This window comes from Castor canadensis, chromosome 9 (assembly GCF_047511655.1).
Source record: "Castor canadensis chromosome 9, mCasCan1.hap1v2, whole genome shotgun sequence".
NCBI classification, from domain to species: domain Eukaryota; kingdom Metazoa; phylum Chordata; class Mammalia; order Rodentia; family Castoridae; genus Castor; species Castor canadensis.
In genome coordinates, this window is record NC_133394.1 from 152154847 (window position 1) to 152180031 (window position 25185).

Sequence of the window (25185 nt, forward strand, 5' to 3'; positions counted from 1 at the left end):
GGGCCTGGGGCCGTGAAGCTCACACACAAGGGAGCGACCCCACCTCCTCCCATCATGGTTCCAGGCCCTCGGGGGTCAGCAGCCCATTGTCCACCAGAGTCCCTGGGCTTCCTGATGGCAGGTGGCCTGGCAGGTGGGGACTCTGACAACTTGCCCGCTCCTGGCACCATGGTGGTGCTGGGGTCAAAATCAGGGCAGGAGTGGGGTGCAGGGCATTTTCTACCGCGGTGCAGCTCAGCTCCTACCCTGCAGCCCAGCACAGCATCCTGCAGTGCGGCCTCGGTTCCAGCTATAACTCGCCAGAGTAAGTGGCCAGTTTCCTGACTCAGACCTCACGCACCAGAGGCTGCCTGGCTCTCAGACGCCTCCCTAGGTCTGGCGAGCTGAGGGCCTGGGTCACTCACTTCCGGGTCCCCCATGTTCACATACTGAAATCCTTGCCCTTGAGATGACTATAAGGGGTGGGGCCTTAGGGAGGTGATGAGGTCATGAGAGCAGAGCCCTCAGAATGGGACTTGTGTACTTATAAAAGAGACCCACGCGGGTGTGGTGATTCACACCTGTAATCCCAGCTAGTGGAAAGGCAGACAGGAGGATTGTAGTTCAAGGCCAGTCTGGGCCGGGGGGCGGGGGGGGGGAGTTAGTGAGACCCCATCTCAACCAATGGGTAGGTGGTGGTGATGCATGCCTGTCATCCCAGGTACACAGGGAGTGTAAATAGGAGGATCTCTGTCTAGCCAGCCTGGACAGAAGCAAGAGAGCGGTTCAAGTGGTAGAGCGGCTGCTTGGCAAGTGTGAGGGCCTGAGTTGAAGTCCATGTGCTAAACGCCAGACACTTGAAAATGGTTAAAACTGAAAATTTTGTTATATTTGAACCACAATAAGAACAAAAAATAATAAACCTCTCTCCTCCAAAAGGTCACAGTAGAACCCAAGTAAATCAGGCACAGTGGCGGCTGATGGGCACAGGGTGGAAGGCTGGCCAGTGCCGTGCCGTGGGGCTCAGGGAATGGAAGGAGAGCAGGCGTCCCACCTGAGGCTCAGGGGGTCCAGAACCCACAGACAGAAGAATTGGGAGGAAACAGGGCAGGGGCGACGGTGGCCTCTCTGCGTGGTGAAGGTTCCCAGGTTGTCCTCTTTCCAAAATGAGCGTGTCCGTTGAGACAATAATACTGAGCGTGAAATCCAGTCGAGAAGGTGCTGGTGAGAGCAAGACCCCCGCCCCAGGACAGGCTGGGCCTCCTCTGTGAGGGACACCCAGATGTGAGCACAAGGAAGGAGGAGCCCACGCTGTCCTCGGCGTCCCTCTGGGGGTCAAGCTCCAAGGAGCTTTGGAAACTGAATAAAACCAGAAGAGGCCTGGATGTGCGCAGTACTTTTGGAAATTCTTCTCACTGAAATCAGCAGGGACGCCCGCTGCCCTAGGATTTCTCTCCAATGTCATTCATTCCACCTGACCTGCAGCTCTGCTGAATGTCACCTCTGTCTGCAGCTCCCTCAGCCCTTCTTCTGCCCAGCCTCGCCCCTGTCCGCTCATTCTCACTCTTCTTGGAGACATCTGACCTCAAATTCCAGCGTGGCCTCTTCCTGGCTGTGTGACCTCCCTTGCCCACCGGCTTTTTCCCAAACCCTCGAGGCCTGAGCAATTCTGAGGATTCTGGAATAAGTCTAGCAGATCAAGAACATCCAACTGCTTGGAGAAGAGCCTGGCCCCGAGCAAACGGAAGCTGTCATTTTATGGATTATAAACCCCCAGACCAGGCCCCAGACTTGACCTGCCGCTGACTGCTGGCCTGTCCTCCTCCTCAGGAAAGCACAGCCTCGTTCAGATCCCCCGTACCTCATTTCCGTTCGCCCAGAGAAATGGCTTCCTTCACCAGACACATTAGTGCGATTTGGGTCCGGAAGTCACTCTCTGGATAATCCAGCATCCATAAACAGGGCGGGGAGGCAAGGCTTAGCGCTGAGGGCGGAGCTGAGTGTGGGCACAGCCGCTCTTGAGGGCGGCCTGGCTTCTGAGCAGTCTGTGCCCTGCACCATGTCTTGCATCTGGGAATTCCTTCTGCGTGCACCCACGGGCCAAGCGTTTGCAAATGTCCAAAGGTCCCATCTGAACTGGGAGTGGACGGAGGATGACGATCACCCTAAACAAGGCCATCATGCAGCAGCGGGGACCACACAGCCCCCACTGTGCACCCAAGAGCTCAGGGCCAGGGAGGCCACCAGGAGGGCTCGGCTAATTACTGCGTTACTGTGTCCCATGCTGGAGAGGCTGGGGACAAGCCTGCCTCTCTCCAGTCCTGATGCCAGCCGCTGGCCCTCTGTGTGAGATGCTGCAGCCCCAGAGTCAGGCGGCACTTGGGAAACAGGTTCTATTCCTGGCAGAGCTAACCATCTTTTCTAGAACGGGGCCAGTGCAGACCTGGCAGCTGCCTGGGTCGGTGCGCCGGCTGGAGCCTGTCTGTGCTCCCCTGGCTCTCCTAGTCCATGTGGCCCTGAATGCCACCACTGTGACTGTTCCTGGCCAGGATCTAGGAGGATCACATCTCTAAGCAGGGACGCACCTGCCTCATGTCACCTCCCCCAAGTGTGTCCTGGGAGGGACGCTCTACCTCCTGGTTGGAGGGCACACATCTCGTCCCCAGCTTCCCTGAGACTTGGGAATCACCCAATCCAACACGACGCTTCAAAACCCCAAAGCTGGCCCTTTGCTTCCCCTACCCGCCCCCATCCCGCTGTGTGCCTGGGGACTGTGGGTGACAGCAGGGCTTGACAGCTGGCCACTGGCTGCTGGTGCCCCTGGAGTGTGGCCGTGGACACCTGGTGGGAATGGAGGGGACTCAGGGCTCCCAAACCAAGCTTTTTGCCCGAGACCACCCACACCTCCCTGACTGCTGGATGAAGAGCCACCTCCTCCAATCACACGGCACCAAGGGACAGATCCCCTGTAGGCCCCGGGGCTGCCCGCAGACGGTGCCCCTATTCCTGATGGGGCGGTGGAGACCCACATTTGGGGCAGGGTGAGAGCCACTCGAGACAGCTCAGCAGACAGGTGAGGAGACACAGGGGTGTGGCCTTGGCACCTGTCTCTGTGCGCTCTCAGCCCCTCACCACAAAAAATCACAAAGCCTGAGTGTCCCCCCTACCCTGGTGACATCAGCCCTTGGCTAAACATCTTGAAAGGGAGGTGACACCAGGGTCCGCATACCTGGCTCAGCCAGCACCCGCGGGGGGCAGGGAGGGACTGAGGGTTCTTAGAAGCAGAGCCTGGGCCCACTCGGCTCTGTCAGGGCATCCAGGGCGAGGCCCGGGAATCTGCATTCTGCAGTGTCACCATCTCTGGATTCCTCCTCTCCTCTCTCCTCCTCTGCCCACCCCTCCAAGGTGGACCCCCTGGGCACAGCCTCGCAGGCTCCCATGGCTGGCTCTTCACAGTGCCACACACTACAGTGTGGTGCCATGCAAGGAGGTGGAAGGCCATGGAACACAAGAGGTAGACAGCACTACAGGGCCCCTTCTCTGGGCACTGCCTCTCACCTAGGGCCTAAGGTGGAGCATGAATGAAGTTGCTTGAACATACCCCTCCCACCTCTGAGCCTTTGTACCAGCCATCCCTACTGTCAGGATGCCCTTTTGCCACCCCTCTGTCTGCCTAACTCCTACTTGGTTAGATGCCATCTCCTCCAGGAAGCTTGCCAGGATTTCTGTCAGGCCAGTTCATTGACTGCCCCCACAGCCTCCCTCAGAAGCGCTTTCTTGTTGCATGTTTCCCCCTTATTGGCTGGGAGCTCCTGTTAGGAGGAATTGTATCAGGGGCACTTGGATCCCTGGCCAGGGCTGGACATTCCCAAGCCAAGCCCACAGTACTGGACTGGCCACTTGTTAAAGAACCCAGCAGCCTCTGAGCCCTTGGCTGGGGCCCGCCTTTGGGGCCCACCTTTGCAGGAGGCCAAGCCTGGAAAGGCCACTCTCCTGGTATCCCTCACCTCAGGGAAAGGTGGGTCCCCACTGAGAAGCAGGCATGTGAAAGGGAGGACTGGGGTCCCAGGGAGCCCCACCCACACCCTTGGGGGCTCCCTGGCCAACACCAGGGAGGAATCACACTAAAAGCAGGCTGAGGCCAGAGCTGTGCCCCTCCCCAGACCCTGAGCACAGACTGGCTGAGACCGCTAGGCCTCAGGGGGTGCCCTCGGGAGTCACAAAGAGAAGGTGTCACAGCTGAGAGCTGATTACCAAGGGCCTCGGGGCCTTGATGTGTGGACAGAAATGACCTAAAAATACCCAATTTCCAATAAAATGTTCTCAGTGGGGCACCACTGGCTCTGCCCCCCCAAAAATGCTCTTTTAAAGTTGCCAGACTTGGGGGGGGGTCACAGTTCAAGTAAGAAAAGGGACAGTCTCGTCCCTCCCAGAAGTCACTCCCCTCTCTCTGATGGTGGCTTCCTGGAGCAGAGGCCCTGTCCGCGGTGGCTGGGAAGATGGGGCTGGAGGAGAGGGATGGGGCATGAAGAGCCTCCTGCTGTCCAGGCTGACCCCACAGACACAGAGTGCGAGGGGGCGGGAGACAGCGGGACATGGAAAGAGGCCATCAGAGTCAAAGGCCGGCTCTCCCCCCACCAGAGTGCGACTGCGGGCTTCCCCGAGCTGCCTTGCCTCAGTGTCCCCGCCTGGAAAAGGGGTGAGGGACTCAAGGAAGCAATGCCCAGGCACTGAGACAGGGTGCTACTGTCACACTGCCACTGTCCCCAGCCGCTGAGGCTCCTTCCCTAGAAGTGTGGCAGTTTGGAAGGCTGAGTGTGAACACACTCAGCCAGAGGGAGGTTTTTATCAGGCTCAGACGCCATTCCCTGGTTGGCATCAGAGCTGGAGAAGTGGGGGGGCATGCGCTCTCGGGGGACATGGCTGGTATGGGTGCTCCAGGGTAGGGTTTGATCCCATCGCCATCTCTACCCGCCATGTGGCCCTGGGCAAGCCACAGCTCTGTCTCATCCCTGAGACCTTGTCTGCAAATGGGGCAATGACATCCCCCAGGGGATCTGTGGGATGGAGGTCAAGCCTGAGCCAGCTCTCCACCACACACTGCACCACCAGGGGCTCCATGAAGAGTGGATATTGATCGTTATGACAAATCGATCACTCCCTGTGGGTCCCACTCTGCCAGCGGCCAAGGCCCCGAGGTTGCCAGCACACACCAGGCTATATTTAGCTTTGCACTGGGGCCCTGCCAGGTGCACGGTGCACGCATCCTGGTGAGGACACAAGGTTTCAGGCGCCTCCTTGTTTCTCATCTGCAGCGGAGGAATTTGCTCCAGAGCAGGACTCTTTTTTTTTTTTTTATAACTGTAGACCAAATCACCACCACAGCTCACACGCACATTTTAGGTCCCTGTGTCTGCTACACACCGATGTCCCTTAGAGCCCAGCTCCACAGCGAGCAGAGAAGGCTGGCCCCAGAGCAAGCCCATCCTGGTGCCAGGGAGTCCAACAGCTGCTCTCTGAGGGACTGTCCTTGAGACCTAGTATTGGCCAAAACCTGTCAATGTCACCCCCGTGAAATGGAAAAGCTCTAAAGATAAAACAGCAGAGCGTTAGGAATGAAGAAAGTCTTGCCCATACACTGTTGAATTTTGATCCATCTGCATCTAGAGTGTTCGTTCTGAGTATTTCGCAGAGATCCAAGTGTATAAAATTTATACTCTTTACCAGCAACCAGCACTGACACATGTATTTCACAAATGCTTGGTAACCCTTCTAATGACCGAATAATATTCCATCCTTTAATTACAAGTTTTCAAAGTGTGCCCCAGGGACCTCTTAATGGTCTCCAAGACCCTATCTGGGCTTCACAGGGTCAAGACCATTTTCATAATAAGACAAGGCATTACTACCCCTTGTCACTGCTGCAGATTGGATGCTGAGTGTCCTCCGAAGGCCATCTGGGAGGCGGAGACTTTAGGAGGTGGGGTTAGTGGGAAGTCCTTAGGTCAGTGGGGTGTGCCCTTGGAGGGGATCCTGGGACCTTTCCTCTTTTCCTGGCCATGAGCTAAGTTTGGCTCTACTGTACGCTCCCCCATTGCCATTCCACCACCCTCACCAGAGAGAGCAAAGGGTCCACTGATTATGGCCTAAACCTCTAAACCATAAGCATTTTCTCTCTTTCCTTCTTTTTTTTTTTTTTTGGCGGTACTGGGGCTTAAACTCAGGGCCCTACACCCTGAGCCACTCCACCAGCCCTTTTTGTGATGTTTTTTTTTTTTTAAGATGAGGTCTCGAACTATTTGCCTGGGGCTGGCTAGACTGGCTAGTCACCAGTGCCTAGCAGCACTTTCTTTTTATGACTTAATTGTCCTGGCTGTTTTGTGATAGCAGTGAAAAACCAGATGCAGGAAACCGGTACTGAGAGGTGGGGTTGTTGACCAGCTGTGTCTGAGACAAGTGGAGGAGTCTTTGGACTTGCCTTACGGGAAGCGTTTGAAGGACGGGCTGGGAAAGGCCCAGCATGCTGTAAGTGGAAATTAGTGGTCACTCTGGTGGGGACTGGGGAGACCAGCATGCTGATGGCCTTGTCGGCAGGAAAGTCCATGTCGAGGTGTCAGATGGAAACAAGGATTCTACTGGGACCTGGACCAGAGGCCACCTTGTTACACCATGGCAAAGCATCTGCTGCATTTTGTCCATGCCCTGATAGTTTGTGGAAAGCTGAGTTTAAAGATGACGGACTGACTTATTTATCTGGACACTAGAAGGAGGCCCACATTCAGGCACAGCTGCTTTTAGCCAAATTACAGTGTGAATCAGGAGCAGAGAGAAGCAAAGCAGAAATATTTGGAGTCTGCACCCTGGCCAGGAATGAGCGTGTGTGAAAGCTTTAGGAAAGGAAGGCAGCTGCTAGCTCTCGGCAGGTGCTTTGCACTGGGACAGTAGGACAGATGCCTCGGGGACATCTCAGGACCAGGCAAGTGCAAGTGAAGAGCCAACGTTGCCTCAGGGGTGTAGAAACGCACATTTGTTTCAGAGACTTTCCAGGACAGAGTTCTTTTGAAGAGAGCCCCAAGAGTGTCCTGCTGCTCAAAACCACCTCAGGATTCACTGTCCCATGTCCAGCCAGCAAGGTGCTCAGAGGCTGCTGAAGCTATGGTTCAAGTGACCCAGGTACAGCTCATATGGGCAGCAGATCTTGGAGTTGTCCACATGCTGCTGGTTTTGCAGGGGTGCAGAATGCAAGAGCTGTGGGGTCATGGTAACTTCCACTGAGATTTCAAAGGAAGGCCTTGGAGGCCAGGCAGGGGGCTGCAAGGTTACAGTTCCTTTAAATGGCCCCTGAAAGAGCTGATACCCAGAGCTGTGAGTAAAGCAGAAGTTGTGGTGGACGCTCCAGGAAGGCGAGACGCCAGCCATGTGCTATGCCTGCTGAGGGAGGCTGCAGGCGCGATGCAAAATCTCCCCAGGAGAGAGGCCACAGGGGCAGGACTGTCCAATGCACCCCACCACAGGGCGCCCTAGATGTTGGATGTGGAGATTTAGGATTTCACGTTTGCCCTGGTGGGTTTCAGTCTTGCTTTAGGCTGATCCCTTCTTCTATTTTCCTGTTTCTCCCTTTTTGGGATAGGAATGTTTACCGTGCCTTTCCCACAACTGTACCTTGGAAGTATGTAACTTGTTTGTGTGTTTGTTCATTTTACAGGGGCTCCTAGCTAACTTTTCCTTGAGTCTCAGAGGAGTCTTTGAACTTGGGCTTTTGAGCAATGCTGGGACTGTTGAAGTTTGGGGACTCCTGGATGGACTAAGTGCCCTTTGCCTTGTGAGATGAGCATGAGCCTCTGGGGGGCCAGGGTTGAATCCAAGGTCCAGTTTGGATGTTAAGTGTGCCCCCAAAGCCCATGTGTAGAAGGCTTGGTCCCCAGCCTGGCACCTTTGGGAGGAGATGCAATCTTTATGAGGCGGGACCTGGTGGGAGGTCCGTAGGTCCTTGGGGTGTGCATTTGAAGTGGATAATGGGATCCCCAGCCTTTTCTCTTCCTCTTTTGCTTCCTGGGCATGAGGTGAGCAGTCTTACTCAGCTACGTGGTCCCTGCCATTGCCACCTGCACCCTTATCAATTGCCTAAAAGCAATCCATCTGCCCAATCGAGGATGGACCCTCTAAGACTGTGAGCCCAAACAAACCTTTTCTCTTTATAAGTTAATTACCTCATGTATTTTGTTATGTATGGAAGCTGGCTGACAGTCACGCTCACGCTCTCTAGACTGCACAATGGAGTTTGCAGCAGCTATGTGACATGTGACATCACAACCGAGCACAGATCCAGACTTCAGAGCCCGGCTATTATCTATCAAGGCAGATAGTAACGAGATTTGCGAAACTGTAAATCAATGCCACAGCCCATTAATGATGCTCTCAGGTTTGTTATTCATTTAACTTAATAGCTTTTTAAAAAATCCTTTTTCAGTCTATAACACACATCCAGAGGTACAGTCCACAGAAACAGAAGCTCTTCGGGGACCTCAGCAACTTTGAGTACTAAGGCCCTGGAATTTTGAGCACCATTACTTGGACAGTGGCTGACAGATCGGTATTCCACAGCTGGACGTGTCCATGCCAGAGAATGAAAGCCTGCGACCCCGGGCTTCTGAGTTCAAACCCAGAGCCATGTTTCAGAGCCGTTCCTCAGAGACCGCACATTTGTCGAAAGGCAACCGCGAGTTTAAGGCTCAATATGGTCCTCCTAGCTGCTCCTAGCCTGGAAGACTGTTCAAACCTGTATCCTGTCAGCAGTCTGACAGCAACGAGCTCAGGGGATTCGGAGTTGAGAGTAACATTTTTTATTCTATGAGAAGTCGCTCTCCCACTCTCAGCCAGACTAGAGATGCTACAGGGAGGAAAAAGGGTACCGGCCCCTGAAACAGAATGCTCCAGGATTGCCTGTGTCTGGTTGAATGACTGTCTCCAAAACATGTCCTCATCCTCCTCTCTAGAATCCGAAAATACAGCCTCCTGTGGGTGAAAAGGGAGAGCTCTGCAGGTGTGATTTAAGTGAGGGTCTTGAGATGGGAGGTGGTCCTGGACTGTCGGCCTGGGCCCCAGGTGTTTTCACATGTGTCCTTCTGAAAAGGAGCAGGGGAGGCAGGTGCAGTGCCTCATGCCTGTAATCCTAGATACTCAGGAGGTGATGACTGGGAGAACTGCAGTTTGAGGACAGCCCAGGTTGGGAGAGGGGGAGAAGAAACGAAATCCTCTCAACCAACATCTGGGTGTGGTGGTGTGTGCCTGTCATCCCAGCTATGAAGGAGGTATAAATAGGAAGATCATAGTTCAAGCTGGGACCGGAAAATAAGGGACGATCCTATCTGAAAAATTACTAAAGCAGAAAAGGGCTGAGGGTGTGGCTTAAGCTGTAGAAGGCCTGCTCAGCAAGCAGGAGGCCATGAGCTCAAACACTCCCTTCCCCCAAAAAAGAGAGAAGAGTTTTACACATACAGAAGACCATGTGAGGATCCAGCAGAGAGGTTTGCAGATGCTGGTCTTAGAGATTGGAGTGATGTGGTCACAAGCCATGGAAAGGTGGGAGCCACCAAAGCAAGAAGAGGCAAGGACTGATTTTCCTAAGAGCCAGTGGGGGAATGGGGCCTGCAGAACCTGATGCCACACCAGGGGTCGTGGCTTGGGCTGGGGGCGTCCTGACTTGGACTCTGGCCCCCAGGGCTGTGTGTCCACTGTTTGCGTCCACCCCTATACAGGAGCCATCAGAACTGCTCTCAGGACCTCCTACCTCTCACCAGTGAAGACTTTTGTGACTGTATCTTACGCTCATCCAGATAACCCAGAATTATGTTCCCCTGGTGAAGATCTTATTTAGTCACAGCTGAATGCAGCTTTTTCTCTGTAGAGGTTACTAGTGAGAGGAACCAAGAGTTAGGAATGTCTTCAGGAGGCTATGATCCAGCCCTCACACCATCAGAGAGGAGGCATTTCCGAGACAGGCAGCATCCATGAGCAGACCCCATCTGCAGCAGGAAACTCCAAGTTCAAAGGGGGAAGGGACGTGAAGGGGCTGTGCTGAGAGAGCCAGAAAGATTCAGGGCCATTGTGCTGTTCTGGCAGAACCAGAACCCTCACACAGCTCAGACAGAACCTCACACAGCTCTGGCAGAACCTCACACACTGAGAGGAAGACAAGTTGAAGCTCCAAGAAGGGCGGGCGGGAGGAGAGGCAAATGGGTTCACTTCAACAGCGCTCGCACAGGGAAGGTGCTCATAAAGAGTCATGCAGGAACATTCTGGAATGGTCTGAGCCCTTAGAGGCCTGTGACAGCTGCCAAGAGTAGAAGCCTCTGCCTAGCCTAACGCTGGACAATACCCGGGCCCTGAAGGAGCCACTGGGGTGTGGCAGCTTCACAGAGATGTCACCCTCGCCCCACCTCTTGGCCCAGCACATGGGCCCTTCCACACCTGCAGCAATGCTTCTCTTCACCATTGGCATCTGGCTTCCCAGCTCTGCAGGAGCTCGCTCACCCCCCCAAGGCAGGGTTTGTGCTCCCAGAACCACCCCGTGAGGATGGGGCCAGGAAAGACACACCAGCTTCCTGCCTTCTGGGGTGATTGTGAGGACACAGAGGGACTGAGTCATCACCACAGTGACATCCACCATCCCAACACTCTTCCTGCCTCTCTTCCTCCTGCTGCACCCTCCTCACTCTCTCTCTTGAGTTTCCTGGTCCCTTCCAGGGTGACCAACTGCACCACATCCCACTGCATCCATTTGGGGACCTGAAAGAGACAGTTGTGAGTGAAGGGCCAGAACAGCATGGAGATATCTGAACTTGACTGCCATATGGAAGGTCATCTAGATGTCCTTGGAACTCTGTCTTGTTGGCACTTGGTGCCCACTGCAGCACCATCCAGGGCTTTGCAGGTGTCATTTTCCATGTCAGATCCTGGGGACACTGAAGTCTTAGAGAAGCAGGAGGTCAGAGAGAAACTGTCTGGTCCCAGAGTGACAGGGACAGAGAAGGAGGTGGAGTATAAGGTTGAATCCCTGCTCATTCACTCTCCACTGACAGGTGTCAGGAGATACCTCCCTGGCTCAAGGCAGCCTGTGTGGCTCTCACAGAGCAGCAAGTCTGAGGCCTGGCCTGCCCCCGAGGACAGACATCAGCAGGGACAGGAGCCAGCAGCTTGCCTCACAGTGAGCTAAGCATCAATTCCTTGGTCTGCTGGGCATCACGGTGCCAGCACCGCCTGCTCCTGTGTGTGAAGAGCCTGATGCCAGATGTGCAGTATGTGCCTTGTGCAAGAGGCTGGGGGCCATGGCTGCTGTGCCAAGCAAGCTCAGCCCGGAGACTCAAAACATGGCCCCAAGGACCAGTGCACCTCTCCCTGTGCCCTGGGGCCAGGAGGTCTCTGGAGATCATGGGAGATGTAAACAGGGCTGCATAGTACTGGGTCAGGAGGGAGCAGGCAGGGAGGAGGATGAACCACAGACTGGCTTAGGCAGTAGCTAGTGCCAAATGTAGAGAGGACAGAATGCAACTTCAGGATTGTCCCCTAACACAGAAGGTGTTTGCCTGCTGACACAGACCATTTACCCATTTTCTGATGCCTACTGGGCCCTCATCGCTCTAACTCCAGAAGCAAGTGATCTCCACTTCATAGGTGAGGAAATTGACACAAAGAGCAGAAAAGCAACTAGCTCAGAGGGGCACAGTCAGCAGCAGGGACAGGAGCTCAGCAAGGTTGACCAGAAGGCCACTTTGCCATCCATGCCTGCAGACTGTCTCTCATGCTGAGAACCTTCAGCTGAGGAAAAGTGACCTAGAACCCCCACAGAGCCTTCTCATACATGGCACACCTGCTCATCACCAGCCGGAAGCCCACCTGGGGTAGGAACACCAGAACCATCCTGGGCACCCACGAGGCTTGCCCTGAGTCACACAGGCAAAAGTGAGGTTCACAGAAGGCAAAGCCTACCTTCTGCCTACCCTGATCCCTCCCACAGAACAAAGACTGTGGCTGCTGTGCTCCCAGATCAGATATCAGGCAGATGTCTCTTACCTGGCAGGGAAGGAGAAACTTCCCCACTAGGAAACCTTGACAAGAAGGCCAGAGCACGTCAGGCCGCCAGCAAAGTACATGGAAATGTTAGGTGAGCAAGGCTAGTGGGGCGTTTCTTGGAATGACATCGGCCTCAAGCTCAGCCCATGGGACAGGGACTGCCAGAAACAAGTGTGTGCTCTAGGATGGCCTGTCTTTATACACAAGTACACTGAGGCACAGGGTAAGAGGATAACTCTTACAGAGGTCACACAGAGGTCCAGGCAGGCACTGTGAGTCCTGAGAGACCCTGGTGGGCGGCTGGATTGTATGAGCCAGAAGAGAAACCCAAGCAGAGGTGCTCTGATTGCTGACTTCCAGGAGGACAGGTGGGCTGTGGGGGATCAGAGAGAGCTGGGACCAGATGGCTGAGGTTAGAGAGGCCCATGGCTCAGTGTGGTGAGAATCTGTCCCATAGTTCAAGCTATTTTAGAGTGGACTCCTGGGGCCATGTGATGACCCCAGGCCTGAGTCCCACAGCAGGCAGAGGTGATGACAAGAGATCTGGTCTGGCTCTGCCTTCCTGGTTTTGTGCGGCAGGTGCCATACCTAGAAGATGGAATGATGCTTTATGCTTGGTTGAGCAGATGGTGCAAAAACCCCCCACTAAGAAGCACCATAGTGATACCCCCAAAAGAGGTGGGTCTGTTCCAATAGGACCCATCCCACACCTGGGGGGAACGGTTTGTTCATCCCTGTCAGTCAAGTGCAGAGGTGGAAGAGATATGCAGACTGCTCAGTCAGGCCCACTGGGATTTGAATCCCAGCTCTGCCACTTATAAATTTTGTGACAACCACCAGCACCGGGCTGCTGGAACCTCCAGAGCCTCAGTTTCCCCATCTGTCAGTGGGGGGAGACCAGTGGCACCTGCAGCCTAGGATCCCAGGAGAAACTATGAGGTCTGGCCTGGGGCCCAGAGGAAGCACTCCATGGGCCACGGCTGCTGTGACATTTAAGCCTGTCCCCTCCAGTGCTAGATACCCGAGCTACAACAGAAACATTCCCGAGTAAACAAAGACGCTGCACTCAGGTTGCTCCGTGGGGCACTTGCTGCTTCGGGGCTTCCCGTGAACCCTGGGCAGCCAGGTGCTAAAGCTGGAAACTGCTGGGCTCTCACAGCTCCAAACACCCATGTGACCATCCTCAAAAGCCATCATATGTCACCTGGTCTTCTTGCTGCAGCTGTTTCAGCTGCTCCGAGTCTCTACACTTGCCCTGCACTGGCTGCTGAGGGCCCGGCTCCCTCAGTTCCCCCAAGACCCTGGGAAGATTAAGCAGAGAGCAGACCCAAGATGCCAGCACAAGAGTTTGGGGAAACCCTTACCAAGTCCTATGGAGGCAGTGCACACAGAGGGGCCCCAAGTTGTCTATGCAGGGAAGAGTGTGGACTCCAGGCCAGGGTGGGTATTGGGTAAGCAACCCAAAGTCCCAGCAGCTGCTAGTGCCAGCAACAGTGGCCTGGATTGGCTCTGTGGACAGGCAGTACCCATTTAAAGGCCCAGTGACGGGACAGGCACCTTCCCCAGAGCTGATCCGCCTCCCTCTCCTTTCCTCTTCTGGCCTCTCTGTTCTCTCTTGCTGGCATAAAGATCTCCTGCACCCATGTGCTCTGGGAGCCCCAGTTGTTGGGCAGGTGACTTCTGCACACATCAGGAGACATTCCCTTTTCTGAGACAGTCAGATTAGACTTTTCAAGAGTTCATCAAACTCAACACTTGATTCTGGAAGATATCAAACTACCTTATAAACAGAAACTATTTTTAAAAATAGGATATTGGGTGGCCAAGTTAGGAAGTAGCACTGGAAGTCATGGGAAATGGGTCAGAGCTCAGTGGGGACCATGGGGAACCACAGAGTGTTACTCATGGGTTGCCAGGGTCCTTTCCAGATATGATTCTGGGTAAAAGTCAAGGTCAGGGGGGTCTCAATTCTGTGTAAACCCAGAATGGCACCATGCTGGGAAGACAAGCACAGAGTGTTCCCTGTGCTTGGCTCTGTCAAGCTTTGGATGGGGAGACACCAGCTCCACTTTGTGCAAATGACAGTGGCCCCTCACTATGGAATCCTCCTCTGCTCACATCATGGGTGTCCCCAAGCCACTGAAGGTCCTCGTGAGAGTCAGAGCAACACTTGCTTTCTTTATACTTGGCGTTCACTGCAAAGAAGCACCACCCAATGATGAGGAGCCCCGGAAAGTCCGTGCAAGTGACAGCCTGGTTCTTCCTCTTTCCACAGCAGGCAGCTCCCACAGACACACTGATGTATTTCCTTCTCTTTCTTCCTTTGCCATTTTTGTGGAGTTGAGATCTGAGGAGCTGCTCCTCCACTGTTTCTAAATTAGACTGGTTTTCTTACACACTTTCTCCTCGCGTTAAAAGGTAATCACACACATGGTTAAGTACACAAAGTCTCCCACTCGTCCCCACTAGAATGCAAGTGTCAAGAGACTGTGGACTTTCACGTTCTTGTCCACTGCTGAATCTTAGGTCCTGGAGCAATGCAGGCACATGGTAGATGCTGAGTGTTTGTTGGGTGGATGGATGGATGGAGAGACAAATGGATGAATGAGTAATATCCATCACTCACCTGCACGGTTGGATGGCTCCTAACTTTCTGCTATTATAGTAATGCCTAACTGGATATTTCTGTAGCTCCATCATCATCTACCCTTCTGTGTTAGCCGAAGTGTGTGTCTCTGTTTGGGAGAGTCAGAGGACCGGGCCTCAGCATCTGGCTTTGCCATGCCCTCTCCTTGACCCTGGATGGTTGCTTGTCCTTGTCCAGGCCTCAGTTTCCCCTCTGTGTGAGCGGGTGGGCTTGGAGCATCCACAGATCCTTTCAGCTCCTAACACAACAGCCAATTGTGCTAGCCCTCCAGGCCCTCTACCTCTGGAGGGGCTGAATTCCTACTGTGAAGTCCTAACCTTACCACCTTAGAATGTAACTGCACATGGAGACAGGCCTACAGAAGCCATTAAGGTAAAATGAAGTCAGTTGGTGGGCATGATTCAGTCTGCCTGGTGTCCTTATAAGAAGATCAGGACACACATACACAGAGGTACGACCATGTGAGGACACAGGAAGAAGACACCGTCTGCTAGCCAAGAACAGAGAATCCAGCCCTGCTAATGCCTCCATCTCAGCCTTTGGGGCTCTACACTGTCAGAAAATAAACTCCCATGCAGCACCTGGTCTACGGCACGTTGTTATGGAAGCAAACACCCCACTATCTCTGCCCAGTGGGGAAATCCCACCTGCCAGACCTCCAGCCATCCAGAGGAAACTCTAGGCTCAGTGGGTATGGAGGGCTTGCCCAAGAATCCAGTGTCCACTGATGAGAGGGCTGACACTAGGACCCCATGCCCAGCTCCAGCTCAGCTGTCTTCTGCCTCCCTGGCCCGACTGACCACCAGCCAGGCTGTGGTGTGATGAGGCACCCATCACACTCATCAGCATCTACAGGGCTCTACACCCCAGAGTTAAAGGCATTCACTCCATGCAACTAGGGAAACTGAGGCACAGGGAACCACACAGTGCGCTGGATTTGGATCTAGCCTGTCTGACATGAACCCCTATCTCCTTCCACCTTGTCATGGCAATGTCTAAACATTTTCCCTGGCCACCTGAAATCATCATGCAACCAAAGCTACAATGGCAAATTCAAGGCCTCAATGCTTAGAGACGCCCTGGGTCATCAGACCACAGATAAGCCTTGGTCCTGAGCCTCTGGCCCAGGAGGTTGTATAAGTCACCCTGGGCTCTCATCATCCCACCCCTCTGGGACACTGGACAGGTGATGACAAGCCACAGAATGATGGTGCCAAGCTCCAGAATGATGTCAGCCCTCTGTGGGAATAGGCTGCTCCCTGTGGCGGAAGCTCCCGACTTGTCAATGTGCACGGCAGTTGAGAGTTACAGTCCACATGCCAAGCACAAGCGATCACAATGTCCACTCTGCTCCACAGAAAGTGTGGGTGAAATCCCTGCTGTGCACATAATCAGCTGGGGCCAGCGTGGGACACGAGCAACAGGTGGAGGGAGGGCACTCACACTTCCATTCCATAGTGAACTGAGAAGGGAGGTGGGCTTGGTCACCTAGCAATGACCATCTAGAGCTTCTCTATGTGCAGGGTTTTTCACCCTGTGCCTTGTCCCCTCCCAGCAACCAGCAGTACTGCATGTCCAGATCAGTAGGCCAGTGGGAAGACCACCAGGCACACATCACAAGTCAAAGCCCAGTCTTCTTGCCCCTGTGGCCCAGACCCTCCCCTGTGGACAATAACCATAAACACAGAGGGCGGGGGTACCTGTGCTCCTTCCCAGGGCTCCTGATTATAGGAGGGACCAGAGGTATCAATTATGGTCACAGAGAGCATGAAATTAGCTGGTGTGTACCCAGCCATTATCCCCACCTGCCATTAGATAAATGTCTGGTGGTCCTGCCAAGTCTCAGGGCGCCCTCCTCCCAGACACCCCCACATAACAGGTTGGCCATTTCAGAAATTCTGTTCCAAAAGCTTCTGCCTCCAAGCCTGCCACTTGCTCTCAGCCACTCTCCAACGCCCACTGCAGCCAGCAGTCCCTCCTTTCTTGGCTAGGAGGGGGAGGGGACAAACAATCTCCCCTAGGAGGAGATATATTCCCCCACAGTGTCCCCTCCTGGTGGGGAGAGTCCTCACTGAGCTGTCACTGCATGCTCATTTGCTCCTTGGCCTATTTTCCCCAAAGGGAGGCAGCTGTCCCCAGGTTTCTGCACCATGGCTAGGGGCCATACTGCAGACAGAGGTAAGACAGGCTTGGAGTCAAAGGGCCCCAGATTTGAATCCCGCCCGCTGTGTTAGCCCAACCCCATGAGCCTCAGGTAGCACCCTAGAAAATAGAGACAGCCCCCTCCCTGCCCTGCTGGGGAGTGTAGAGACCAGCCCTCAGCCCTGAGCTGAGGCTGTCAGAAGAGCTTATTCCCCGGCCAGGCTCCACCAAGGCCTCCCAGATCTAGGTCTCAGTTTCTCCAATAGCACAAGGCGCGGATGGGTTGGGCGACGTGGGATTTTGCAGCGCTGCACAGAGGCTGTCAGATCCGGGTGGGAGGGTGCGGTGGGAGAGGCAGGGCTGAGATGCGCAGGGGTAAGGGGATGGAGAAGATGCTCGGAGATCTGTCTAGTCTGACACACATACGGAGCTACTCCGAGCTCCGGGTTTCCAGGTTTATTGCAGCGAGACCCGGACGACCAGGGTCGGCCAGGCCGCCCCCGACTCAGGCGCTGCGGGGACCGCGCAAGGGCGGCGTCCTCTGCTGCAAAATCCCGCCTGTCATCACATATATCTCCGTGGCTAGGACTGGGGTGGCCCTGGGCTCCTCACCGGGACACCGACCTCCTTCTGCAGCCTGGAGCAACCCGGGCACCAACAAGAGAAGCAATGGAGTGGCGCCTGCCAGACAGCCCTGCGTAGCCACCCTGGCTGGCGCAGCGGGAAAGGATCCCCTTCGCGTCCCATGGAGCTGCGCGCACCCGGCGCAGAGATAGGGGGCTGCGTGCCGGCCCCTTGCGGCTGCAAAACCCTGGAGCAAAAGTTGGGTGGAGCCGCTGGGCGATATCCCCGTGTTGCAGGTGCAGCTTCGGAATGCCACCCAACCTTCGCGAAGCTGGACGCAGCTCGGGGACCCACAAATCCCTCGGTCCCCAAAACTCACCTGCACTCATCTCCGCTGTAGCTTGGAGTCAGGATGGTCCCGGCGCTGTGGCAGCCCGACGCCCGGGCCCGCAGGTGCGGCGCCCGCGCGATCCTCCGCGCGCCTGTCGGCCAGCGGGCTCCGCTATAGCTGTCAGCGCCCGCCCTGCAGCGCCGTCGCCGCAGCCCCTCTGCACGCCGACTCCGCCCCCGTCCTCCCCCGTCCCGCCCCTCCGAACGGCTCCGCCCCGCGCAGCGCCGCGGGCGGGGCGCACCCTGGGAAGTGTAGGCGCCGAGCCCACGCCGCCCGCCTTCGCGCCGCAGCGGCCCTGCACGCGGACTTCAAGTCCCAGCAGGCTCCGCGGCCCGCGCAGGCGCAGGCCGGCCACGGCCGCGGCGGCCTCCAGCAATTGCTCCGAGGGCTCTGCAAAGCTGTCTCCGCGGGCTGGAGGCCCCCAGTGCTGCTCTCGAGAGTCGCGGAGTCGCTAGGAGGGCGATGCATGGAAAAACGAGCTCGGAGCAGCTTTTCTGGAGTCATGGAAGGCCTTCTAGCCCAAGCCCACCTTATTTTCTAGTTTACAGAGGGAAAACTGAGGCGGGGAGAGGGTGGGGCGGGGCCTGGGATTCCTGCGCCCTTTGCTGTCACCCTGGCTAGGCTGACCGTCGTCTCGCCACATGCCCCAGCCTCCCGTCGCGCCATCCCGCTGGCGCAGGGCGACGCGCACGGTGGAGAGGGCACGTCCTTCCTCACCACGGTCCTGGCCCTGTCCCCTCCAAGACCGACTCCATCTGTGACGTCAGGCGGCCAGCGCGGGGCTTGGAATACCGGACAGGAGAGGGAGCTTGGGGAATAGGGAGGCGACGTGCAGCTGGACCCAACTGTGTGTCTCCTGCGACAACAGGTGGGCTGCAGAGACACTGGGAGGAGGCAGGCCTGAGTGAGGGGAGAGACGGAGGTGTTGCTGAGGGTGGGGAGCATTTAGAACCCCCATCACGTGGACAGCCAGTGACCAAGGACCTTTGGCTTGGGACAGGGCTGTTCAGAGATGCTGTCTGGAAAGAAGCTTGCATACAGAAAATGTGAAATCTGAGCGGACTACTGAGGCAGGAGCCAGTATTTCTCCCTGGCTCTCAGCAGCAACCATCTACTTCCAAAACCTCCAGACTAGAGGCTCCCAAGGAGAGCTGAAGTCCTGGGCAACCAGCCCAGCCCCACATACCCTGGAAACCAACGAGGCCTGGCACAGGCTCTGAAGCCTGCCCCCTGGGATCTCTTGCCCAGAACACAAGTGTCCTGTAATGGAAGAGATACCAGAAAGGGTCAGGTGTCCTCTTCCCAAACCAGCTGCCTCTCTTGGTCATGGGACCCTGGGCTAGTCCCTCTCTTTGTGAGCATGACCAGGTCTCCATCAGCTCCTGCAATGTGGCTGACTCTGCCATCACTCATCCTTAAACTCAAAGCAATGCTACCTTTGAGCACAGATGGAAGATGTGGAATCACATGTGTGCCCCAGTGAGCTGAGATCAGTAAATGTGTTTGATATTATTATGCCATTGCCGCTATTCCCAGTGCCCAACATGGGGACACAGCAGGCACTCCACAATTACCTGTTAATGAAACAGGAAAGGGAGAGGAGTAGAAGAGATATTGCACCTGCAGCTCAGCCTGGAAGACAGGCTGGGCAATCAATCATCCAGCATGAGAGCACCCTCTTTGAGAAGTTCTCTGTCAGACTCCCCCATAGATGCTCTCCCCCACCAGGCCAAAGCACCAGCAGCCCTGTGTCTCCAAAGGTTTCTAAGGGCCCCCCAGGGGGTATAATTTCCTCCTCCCAGCCTGATGAGGACAGCATGGAAGCCACCATTGCACCTCTCAGTAATGTCCCTGTGAGTCAGGGTGGCCCTTCTGTGGGCAGGTCCCAGAGTTCAGTGTGGCGTGGGCCATCCCAGACCTCCCAAGGGAGCTGGCTCACCTGTCTGAGCAGGCACCTTTAAACATGTGGGGCTCTGGGGGGGCGGTCACAGCAGTTCTCAACCTGGAAGGACCTCAGGGTAGTGTGGTCACAAGGGCAGGAACTAATGTTCAGAGAAGTCCTGCCCAAAGTCACCTAGCAGGTTGGTGGCCAGGTTGGCCTGACCTGGACCTGCTCTTGTCTTGCACTGAGGTAGACCTCAGAGAATTTGACTTGAATCAAATCAGCTGATTTGAATAGATTGAACCACACCTTGAATCTGAGTCCCCAAGTCTTCCAGCCAGGTGTGACCTTGGCAACTTGCTCACCCTCTCTATGCCTCAGTTTTCTTATCTTCAAGTCACAGTGCACACCCGTGAATTAAATGGATAAAATAAAAAAAGCATTCCAAAGCTTCTGGCAAAAAAGTCAGGGGCTCAATAAATGATAGTTATTATAAATGTAATTGAAATAGACCAGAAAGAAGTGTGTGCTATCATCTTCCCCAAAGCCTTGCCTATCCTCATGTTGTATTTCACTCACTCACTCATGCATTTGACAGTGATTTACTGAAAAACAGGCAAGAATTTATTTCACAAGTTACAGTTATTATGGAAAAATGTTGCCTGCTGCTTTTTGAGCAGCTGATTGGGGTGGGGTGGGGTGAGGGGTATCAGAAGGCCTTCTAGGGGCTTAGACCACAAGGAGGTCCTGGAGAGTCTAAGTTGGACCATGGCCCTCTACTTCCATTGAAACAGTGAGACACTTAGAGGCAGAGCTGGACTTTGGTGGGGTCAGATGCAGAAGGGACCACAGGGCAGCACAGCCTCTGCCTTCCCTGCCCTGCTCATCCCCGCACCACCCAGAGATACCCTGCATGACTCCTGCCCCCTCCCAGAGGCACTGTGGGGACCATGGGGGCCTCTCCACCCCACATGCGTGTCAAGCATTTCCCTGGGGACTCCCATCTCCTTCTATTGATGGTCCAACCAAGCTTCTTGAAGGCAGTGGTCCCCCAAGGCCCTGTCCCCAAAGTTGTGGATCAACCCTTGCTGTGCAAATGTTTGCCCCACTGTTTCTGGTGCAGGACAGCATGCAGGGCCATGGTCTCCTCTGCAGCGTTGGAGAGGGCATTGTGGTGTGACTGTGTCCCCCAAAAGTCCTTGTGTTTTAAGTGACCCCAGATTCAAATGTAGATGGTGCTGAAAGTGGGGCCTTGGGAAGTCACTAGAGAAAGGTGAGTGTGGCCCCATGGTGGCATTGGTTGCTTCAGAAGAAGAGGACGGGAGACTTGACCCAACAGCTGGCCTTGTCTTGCCATGTGATGACCCGCCTCAAGGTCCCACAGATACGGGATCATGCTCTTAAACTTCCCACCCTCCAGATATGCAAGCCAAATAAACCTCTGTTCCTTCTAAATTACACAGCTCAGTGTGTTGTGATAGCAACAGAAAGTGAGCCGAGACAGGGGGAACGACGTGGCCTGTCTCTTGTTCTGGGGAAGCCTAGAGGGGTGGGGCTTCACAAGGTACCAGTGGGAGGATAGTGGGTTGTCCACCCCTTGGGGCCCCATTGGGACATCACTGGCCAGTTGTCCCTCCTGCATTAGGAATGTCTGGCTGCATGGGCTAGTCCCACGACTGTGGTGCACTCTTCATGACAAATGCTCTTGGGACAAGCACAGGTACCTGCCACTGCTCCATGGTCTTCATGCTGCTTAAAAACAAGGGTCATTTGTACTAAAGATGTTCCTTCCCCCTCTGAGGGGCATGAAGGTCTCGGGAAGTGTGGGAGGACCAGTGGTGGACAGGGCTGGGAAGGGCAGGGTGGATCCCTTAGTGCTGACACAGACTGATAGAGGGTGTCTTGAGGCTGAGACAGGAGGGTCTGGGAGGAGAGGAGCCAGTGACGTAAGTGCGGTGTCCTGAGATGGCTCTGTGCCAGACCTCTGAATGTCATCTCAGAGGACCTTATCATTGTCACCATCACCATCATCACTATTGTCCCCATTTCACAGATGTGGAAACTGAGGCGTTAACTTACTCAAATGCAAACCTTACTAACTGCAACAGCTGAATGCACACCCATGCCCTTCTGAAGAGAGGGCACAGAGTCTTTGGCACCATGCCCTTCCTGTACTTGTCATGGCCTGAAATGGTTGTAGATTCCAGGGGCTAAGCATAGAGTACATGGCCGGGAGGAATCTTCCCAGTTGGATTGCAGCGTATCAGGCACTCTGCTACCTAGCTATTGGGGATGCCCATCTTCTCTGGATGGCTCAGCCTCACCTCTGGGCTCCAGTTGAGATTCCTCCTCGGAGAAGCCCCCACCCATCCCTGCTAAGTCGGGGGTTCCTCTCTTCCCTGGGGCCTTGTCTACCACACCACATCGCTCCTCTGTCTGTCTCAGGTTTTATTTCCTGCCTGGCTCCATCCCCAGACATCAGACCTCCCGGGCTGGGCTAGGTTACATCTGAGTACCCTGAAGTCTGGAGCATCTCAGGAGCTCCAGAGCATCTTGGGGGCCTCAGCACATCTTGGTGTCTCTAGAGAATCCTGGGGTCTCTAGCATAGAGGAGAGAAGCCACTGAACTGTGAGATCAAAGTGTAACTGACACTGCAGTTTCCACTGACACCCCCACTCCACAAAGGAAAGAGGCCAGACCTGCCAAACCCCTTCCAGCATTCTGGACCTCCCCCTGGTCTGCAGAGGATTCCCAAAAATTGCTTCTACAGAGCAGCACCATGTGGCTGGGCCCACCTGGGGCCTGGTCTAGAAAGAAGGTGGCCGCTCTGGAAACCTAGCTGTATAGGGACCCTGCTCGTCAAAGTAGCAGCGGCAAAGGGAGCAGGCAGCATCCAGAGGCTGAGCCCCGCTTGTGACAGGAACATGCAGGTGTGTTCTTGCCTAAGCTGCATGTTGTTCTGCCTGTCCTCACCTCCAAATGCAACCAGGGAATTGATTTACCTTATAAACGGAGAAACAAATGAAATACGATTTCATTGTGGGATCTTTCCAACTGCTCAATAATTTAAAACCGTGCCATATGAGACCAGGAGTAAAAATAGCCCGCAACTCACAGCTCCCAGCGAGCCTCTCTCCAAGGCAGGTCCACACACCTGGGTCATCAGCTGAGACAGGCCCACTTATGGCTCACCTGAGTCCTGCAGGTGGGATAGAAAGAAAGTGACACTTGCTTCCCAAGTCTCACACACATGGATTACCTGTAACGGCTGACAAGATCCACTGTCCTTTAACGCCGAATGGCTTTACACCCAGAACGCACTGCCATCACAGACAAATCACAAAGCATGTGTTGGTCCAAGTGATAGAAAAAGGTATAACACATAGGCCGGGTTGCAGGAATGATCCATACTGAGCGACGCTGGGGTCTGCCTGGGCCACTGGTTAAACCTGGACCTGTGCAGCAGAGTTCAAGGAGGAATCAGGAGAGAGGGAGGGAGGGAAGGGCAAGTGCTGAAGTGAAGGGCTGTGTTTATCGAGCACCTATTGTATACCAGCCCCTGCGCTGGAAACAGATCAAGAGGAACACAACCAGAGTACACAGTGCACCAGTCAGCGAGGGCTGTGTCACAGGCTGTAGTGGCTTCAATCCCGGAGGTCAGGAGAAAACCATCAATGTGAGAGTGGAGACTGGGGGACACTGTTCCAGGCTCCTGTCCAGGCTTGCTTAGATTTCTACTTCCTCTTCTCATTGTGCTCTCCCGTGTATGTCTAAAATTTCCCCTTTTAGTAAGGACACGGCTGTACTGGATTGGGGTCCATCCCAGTGACCTCATCTTCAAATAAGGTTCTCAGAGTTAAGAGCGTTGACATCTGAATTTTGGGGAGTCATGATTCAGACACAGTTCAGCCCCTGCCAGTGGTAACAGACAAGGACAGAGATGATTTCATGCTGACATTTCATGGTGTTGCAGGCCCACAGAGTGGAGCACATAGGCCATCCTGGGTGGCAGCTGGAGGTAGGAGTGGCCCTGGTTTGAATCATGGAGGTGGTGTAGAGTCACCTGGGCCATGAGGGAGGAGGCAACAGGTGACCTGGAAAATGTGTACCTGGCAACTTGTCCATGCTAACTCCTAGGAGAGGATGAGCCATGGGCTCACATGGTGGGTATGGCACTTGTTCTCTGGGTACTGCACAGCCCCTAAGGCTTTGAGCAGGGACCAGGGATGAGACAAGGCCAGCTTTGAGTTTTGGAAACACTGCGCTCCTGGAGTGGGGCTGGAGTAGTGCAGACAGGAAGGAGCAGGGGCCAGGGACAGGATGTCAACATATCTTTTTTAGGAGTCAGAATTCAGCCCATTGCATGGGATCAGCAGTATCAGACTCCACTGGGACACTGGCCTCTCAGAGCTGTGCCTCATTGTCCTGAGAGAAGAGCTGCAGATCTACAGGCTCTGAGGGGGGAGAAGGTTACAAGGTGGCACAGAACCAGGTCCCAGAGACCAGAATCCCCTGGAGTCTCCCAGACACATTCTCTCATTCCCCATGTCCCTAACGCTGATCATGGTGTGGACACGTGACCCAGCAGAGTCCTCAGAAGCCAGCTGTCGCTGGCAGTGAGACCAGGTAGGGTCCTTGAGCCTGAGCCTGGACTTGTTGTCTCTGCTCAGGTAACAATCAAAGCAAGATAGCTTGTTCCCTCTTGTCACTTTATTACATCATCTCCCGGGTGAGGCAAGAGAACACTGCCTTCTCAGAGAACCATTGTCCCACAGGCTGCTTGAGAAGACTGGGGAAGCTCACCGCAGCCCCTTCCTGCAGACCTTGTCCAGAGCTCCTGGCTGGCCTCCCTCTGAGGTCCCGGTGGGGACACGCCACCTGGTTTTACAGACAAAGGGCTTTCAGCTTGTAATGGGGCCCTAGGAATTAGAATCCATTTGCAAAGCTTCTCTTTCAGCTTCAACCCCCTACAAGAAATATCACGGAGGGAGTGCAAATCCTCCTCCCGGGCCCCAAAGCCCAGGAGGAAGACAGCTCCCAGTTCATAGCAAAACTTCCCTGTGCCTACTCTCTGCTTTTCTTTCCTCTTTGCTATAAGTTGGGACACAGCTATGGCCAAGGCCAGGACAGATTGTGAATGTCTCCCCCAGTTTGATTCAAAACTGTAAATAAATTCATTTTTCTATTGCTAAATGTATTCCGTCTTCATTTTCTCTTAACATAGGGCAGCATTCAGGCCTGCGGGCTCCTGTAACAGATCACCAAGGCTAGGAGGTCGCCTAGTGCCCGAGAGGCTGGGCTGGGCCACACCTGGGTCACTCAATGAAGACGGAACACTGTCCTCTGAATTGCTGGGGTTTTTCAGACTATAGCCAGGCTGCTGGGAGCAGGAATCCTGTGGTTTGATGATGATGCTAAAGACCACTTATGGGGAAGGTCAAGGCCTCCAACTCCTCCCACTGTGCCTCCATATTAAAACAAGACCCACAGCCCTTCCCCACCTGCCT

The 25185-nt window shown here is 54.7% G+C and overlaps 1 protein-coding gene across 1 annotated transcript in view; it reads right to left on the reverse strand.

Moving 5' to 3' along the window:
* Positions 1–17938, reverse strand: part of Ablim2 (actin binding LIM protein family member 2) — a 139685-nt gene extending 121747 nt beyond the window's left edge. The window contains exon 1 of the transcript XR_012435883.1: positions 17784–17938. The gene's annotated coding sequence lies outside the window, so the exon portion shown is untranslated. The remainder of the gene's footprint in view (positions 1–17783) is intronic.
* Positions 17939–25185: the final 7247 nt, after the last annotated feature.